We start from the raw sequence: 6,574 nt of genomic DNA on the forward strand, positions 1-6,574 counted from the left end.
CTTCCACAATTTCTTTACCATCTGTTTGCTTGCTTTCATATAACCATTAAACTGCCTACTCAGGTGGTGTCAGTAGGTGTGGTGACAAGCAGGAAGTTAATATACAAGGAATAGTCTTTAAACTCTCAAATCCAGGCCTGTACTTTAAAGGGTGAGGCAGTTTCTAATCTTACAGGGTTATTTCTTTTCATTTATTCTGATCTGGGGAATGACTAAGCCAAGCCATGGGCGGTTGTGTAATGTGTATTGAATAGCAGTTTGCTTCGCCTTTGCCCTGGTTCCCCATTCCCAGCCAATGGGAGCTTCAGGGGAGGTACCTGCAGGCGAGGGCAGAGCGCGGAGCCCTCTGCTCCCCCTCTCCCAGAGGCTGCAGAGACGTGGTGCCGGCCACTTCCAGGAGCGGCGCGGGGCCAGGGCAGGCAGCAAGCCTGCCTTAGCCCCACTGCGCCATGGCGCTGGCAATCCTGTGGGCCAGAATCATAGAATATTAGGGTTGGAAGAGACCTCAGAAGATCATCTAGTCCAATCCCCTGCTCAAAGCAGGACCAACATCAACACCAACTAATGACAGGTTTCAGAGTAGCAGCCGTGTTAGTCTGTATTCGCAAAAAGAAAAGGAGTACTAGTGGCACTTTAGAGACTAACCAATTTATTTGAGCATAAGCTTTCGTGAGCTACAGCTCACTTCATCGGATGCATTCAGTGGAAAATACAAAATCTCCTCACTGTATTTTCCACTGAATGCATCCGATGAAGTGAGCTGTAGCTCACGAAAGCTTATGCGCAAATAAATTGGTTAGTCTCTAAGGTGCCACTAGTACTCCTTTTCTTTTTGCGAACACCAACTAAGTCATCCCAGCCAGGACTTTGTCAAGCTGGGCCTTAAAAACCTTTAAGGATGGAGATTCCACCACCTCCCTAGGTAACCCATTCCAGTGCTTCACCACCCTCCTAGTGAAAGAGTGTTTCCTAATATCCAACCTAGACCTCCCCCACTGCAACTCAAGACCACTGCTTCTTGTTCTGTCATCTACCACCACTGAGAACAGCCGAGCTCCATCCTCTTTGGAACCCCCCTTCAGGTAGTTGAAGGCTGCTATCAAATCCCCCCTCACTCTTTTCTTCCGCAGACTAAATAACCCCAGTTCCTCATAAGTCATGTGCCCCAGCCCCCTAATCATTTTTGTTGCCCTCAACTGGACTCTCTCCAATTTGTCCACATCCATTCTGTAGTGGGGGGACCAAAACTGGACACAATACTCCAGGTGTGGCCTCACCAGTGCGGAACATAGGGGAATAGTCATTTCCCTCGATCTGCTGGCAATGCTCCTACTAATACAGCCCAATATGCCGTTGGCCTTTTGGTAGCAAGGGCACGCTGCTGACTCATATCCAGCTTCTCATCCACTGTAATCCCCAGGTCCTTTTTCTGCAGAACTGCTGCTTAGCCAGTCGGTCCCCAGCCTGTAGCGGTGCATGGGATTCTTCCTTCCTAAGTGCAGAATTCTGCACTTGTCCTTGTTGATTTCAGATTTCTTTTGGCCCAATCCTCCAATTTGTCTAGGTCACTCTGGACCTTATCCCTACCCTCCAGTGTATCTACCTCTCCCCCCAGCTTAGTGTCATCTGTGAACTTGCTGAAGGTGCAATTCATCCCATTATCCAGATCATTAATAAAGACGTTGAACAAAACCGGCCCCAGGACCGAACCCTGGGGCACTCCGCTTGATACTGGCTGCCAACTAGACATTGAGCCATTGATCACTACCCGTTGAGCCCAACAATCTAGCCAGATTTCTATCCACCTTATAGTCCATTCATCCAAGCCATACTTCTTTAACTTAATGGCAAGAATACTGTGGGAGACCATATCAAAAGCTTTGCTAAAGTCAAGATATATCACGTCCACTGCTTTCCCCATATCCACAGAGCCAGTTATTTCATCATAGAAGGCAATCGTGTTGGTCAGGCATGACATGCCTTTGGTGATTCCATGTTGACTGTTCTTGATCACCTTCCTCTCCTCCAAGTGCTTCAAAATGGATTCCTTGAGGACCTGCTCCATGATTTTGCTAGGGACTGAAGTGAGGCTGACTGGTCTGTAGTTCCCCAGGTTCCCTTTCTTCTCTTTTTAAAATATGGGCACTATATTTGCCTTATTCCAATCGTCTGGGACCTCCCCTGATTGCCACAAATGTTCAAAGATAATGGCCAATGGCTCTGCAATCACATCAGATAACTCCCTCAGCATCCTTGCATGCAAAAGATCTGGACCCATGGACTTGTGCATGTCCAGCTTTTCTAAATAGTCCTTAACCTGTTCTTTCACCACTGAGGGCTGCTCACCTCCTCCCCATACTGTGTTGCCCAGTTGCCCAAAGCCCTGACAGGCCAGATCCATCCTGCGGGCTGTAGTTTGCCCACCCCTGCCCTATAGCATGCTTATCCCCACCTATCTCTTAGCAGCCTGAGACCAGCCTCCCCTGCTGTGAGGCTGTGTCCCTTCTAGTGGGCTGACCCTCCTGTGCACACACTTTGGAGCCAGGAGAGAGACCCAAAGCACAGAATTCTGAGCAAGGGAGGACACTTACAGAATTCAGTCTGTGCTGCAGCCTGCAGCAGGCAACACTCATGGATCTGGCAGCCCTGTCTGCAGGGGTCAGTCTTGGGTCTGGTACTAGTCAATATTTTCATTAATGACTTTGATAATGGAGTGGAAAACATGCTTATAACATTTGCAGAGGATACCAAGCTGGGAGGGGCTGCCAGCACTTTGGAGGATAGAATTTGAATTCAAAACAATGACAAATGGAATAGTGGCTCTGAATTCAGCATAGATGGTCCCTTCCAGCTCTACAGTCCTATGATTCCTGCAGCCCAGCTCTGATAAATGAAAGAGAGGGTAGCTCCCTTTTATGGACACCGAGCCAGCCAGTCAGTTATAAAATCCCTGTTAGTAGCTGTTCTCTACTTCCTTTAGCTGTAAAGGGTTAAAAAAGCCCATAGGTAAAAGGAAGGGAGTGGGCACCTGACCAAAAGAGCCAATGGGAGGGCTAGAACTTTTTAAAATTGGGAAAAAACTTTCCCTTTTTCTGTTGTTGATCTCTGGAGAGAGGGGACAGAGCAGAGACAGGGCTGGGACTGTGCTGTAAGAGCTTTGAGCCAGGTATGGAAAACTATCAGATCATACCTAGAACTACTCATTTGAACCCCAGATATGTAAGTAGATCAGGAAATGTCTAGGAAGATATGATTAGGTTTATCTCTTTTATTTCTTTATGGTTTGTGGAGTCCTCTGTGCTAACCCCAGGTGCTTTTGTTTTGCTTGTAACCTTTAAGCTGGACCTCAAGAAAATCATTCTTGATGCTTAATTATTATATTTGCTGTTTTTAAATCTAACACTAGCCTAAGTTCCAGATGTATTTTCTTTCTTTTTGTTTTTAATAAAATTTACCTTTTTTAAGAACAGGATTGGGTTTTTGGATCCTAAGAGGTTAGTGCATATGCTGTTTAATTAGCTGGTGGCAACAGCTGATTTCCTTTGTTTTCTTTCTCAGCTCTTCCCCGGAGAGGGGGTGAAAGGACTTGAGGGTACCTCACAGGAAGGAATTCCCAAGTGCTCCTTCCTGGTTTCTCAAAAGGGAGGGGGGATTGCACTTGGGTGGTGGCAGCTGTGACGGATTCGGTCACAGAGACCACCTTGGGACTGTCACCTGAGAGCGCTGAGACTACCTCTGAGCCCATTTTCCCTGCCAGCTTGGGACTTCAGAACCCTGCTTTGTTGAGCCAGACACACTAGCCTGCTGCAAACACAGAGCCAGGTCTGAACCAAATCCCCAAAGCTGCAGACTTAACTGAAAACAGCTTAAGAACAGCTGTCTCCAGCACCCAGATACCCAGTTCCCAGTGGTATCCAAACCCCAAATAAATCTGTTTTACTCTGTATAAAGCTTATACAGGGTAAACTCATAAATTGTCCACCCTCTATAACACTGATAGAGAGGTATGCACAGCTGTTTGCTTCCCCAGGTATTAATTACTTACTCTGGATTAATTAATAAGCAAGAGTGATTTTATTAAGTATAAAAGGTCAGATTTAAGTGGTTTCAAGTAATAACAGACAGAACAAAGTAAGTTACCAAGCAAAATAAAACAGAACACGCAAGTCTATGCCTAATACATTAAGAAACTGATTACAGATGAAATCTCACCCTCAGAGATGTTCCAATAAGTTTCTTTCACAGACTAGACTCCTTCCTAGTCTGGCCCAATCCTTTCCCCTGGTACAGTCCTTGTTCCAGCTCAGGTGATAGCTAGGGGATTTCTCATAACTGGAATCCCCTTTGTTCTGTTCCACCCCTTTTATAGCTTTGGCACAAGGTGGGAATCTTTTGTCTCTCTGAGTCGCTACCCCACCTTCTAAATGGAAAAGCACCAGGTTTAAGATGGATTTCAGTACCAGGTGACATGGTCACATGTCCTGTGAGACCCCAAGTCTTCATTCTTCCTGGCCTAACTCACAGGAAGGCTTGCAAGTTAACAGAGCCATCTACAGTCAATTGTCCTGGTTAATGGGGGCCATTAAGGTTCCAAACCACCATTAATGGCCCACACTTTGCATAATTACAATTATGAGTTATAGTTCATATTTCTAGTTTCAGATACAAGAATGATACATTTATTCAAATAGGATGAACACACTCAGTAGATTATAAGATTTGTAATGATACCTTACAAGAGACCTTCTGCATGAAGCATATTCCAGTTACATTATATTCACAATCATTAGCATATTTTCATAAAATCATATGGAGTGCAACATCACAGCAGCATCTACCCATCCAAGGTCAGAGAAAAGCTGTAACCTTGGGAGTTTAGTACCAGCCTGGAGTGGCCAGTATTAATTTCTAGAATCCTTGCGGGCCCCCACCTTTTGCACTCGAAGTGCCAGCGTGGGGAATGAGCCTTGACATCGTGGCAGTGTGGTGGGATCATTTTGAACCAGAAGCACGGACCTCAGGATTTTAAAAGGACACATTTTTCCTTTTGGCAGCCTGCAAAGGCAGGAAGGGTTTCTTTTCTTTTCTTTCTTTCTTTCGTGTCTGCCTGCCTGCCTGATGGAAAACAGGCATGCAAATGGTTCAAACTGCCAAGCCAGGAAGTCCAACAAGCAGTTTATTTTTTTTCTAGCTTTGTGGCAACAAAATAGCTAGGCTAGAGTAGGGCAGCCCTGTGCATGAGGTTGTGGCCGGGCACCGAAACCCTCGAGAAATCAGTCTTCCCAAAGCAGCACACCACAGAGAAGACAGGTTTCAGAGTAGCAGGCATGTTAGTCTGTATCCGCAAAAAGAACAGGAGTACTTGTGGCACCTTAGAGACTAACAAATTTATTTGAGCATAAGCTTTTGTGAGCTACAGCTCACTTCATCGGATGCATTCAGTGGAAAATACAGTGGGGAGATTTTATATACACAGAGAACATGAAACAATGGGTGTTACCATACACACTGTAACAAGAGTGATCAGGTAAGGTGAGCTATTACCAGCAGGAGAGTGGGGGGGACGACACCTTTTGTAGTGATAATCAAGGTGGGCCATTTCCAGCAGTTTACAAGAACAGTAGGAGAAAACAGACACAGATCAAGCCCAGACATCCAGCTCCATGACAGAAATGCAGGGAGGGGATGGGGGAATGGGGACTTCCCAGGAGGGAAGGGTCATCCCTCCTCCAACTGAGATCCCGGTGCCAGGATGGAGGGATGTCCTTAACCCAGGACGAGTTCTCAGTGCGGGAGAAAGGAATTTTTTCCTCGAGATGAAGCGCTTGGAGGCAGAAGCGCAGGAGAAGCGCTTGGACATGAAGCACTTGGAACTGGAGCTGAAGCGCTTAGAGCTGGAAAAGGCTACGCTGGATCAATCAGGTAGCCCTAACAGTCCTTCTCTAGGTACCGCTCTCCATTCAAAAACATTCCCCACCTACAAGGTTGGCGATGATACAGAGGTCTTCTTAGAAAATTTTGAAAGGGCCTGCCTTGGGTACAACATCCCTAGAGACCAGGATATGGTGGAGCTGAAGCCACAACTCAGTGGACCCTTAGCAGAGGTGGCAGCTGAAGTGCCTAAAGAACACATGAACGAGTACGAACTTTTTAAACACAAGGCCAGAATTAGGATGGGGCTAACATCCGAGCATGCCTGTCGGCGGTTCAGAGCCCTAAGGTGGAAACCAGACGTGGCATTTTCCTGACATGCCTACCACACTGTAAAAAATTGAGATGCCTGGATATCAGGAGCAAAGGTTAAGTCTCTGGAAGATGTGTCTCTCCTCATACAAATGGAGCAGTTCTTAGTGGGTGTTCCTGAGGAAATAGAAAGGTATATCCTAGATGGGAAGCCCAAAAGTGTAATCGAGGTGAGGGAGATTGGAGTCAAATGGGTGGAGGTGGTGGGGAAGAAGAAAGCTAGTAGCAGTTGGGTGGGGATACCAGAAGGGGCAATCTGAGATGACACCCCACCATCGGAGTCAGCCCAAGGCCCCACCTCGCAAGGAGGAGCCCTCCACAGAGCCAGGGA

Source organism: Natator depressus, chromosome 9, assembly GCF_965152275.1.
Source record: "Natator depressus isolate rNatDep1 chromosome 9, rNatDep2.hap1, whole genome shotgun sequence".
Classification (NCBI taxonomy): domain Eukaryota; kingdom Metazoa; phylum Chordata; order Testudines; family Cheloniidae; genus Natator; species Natator depressus.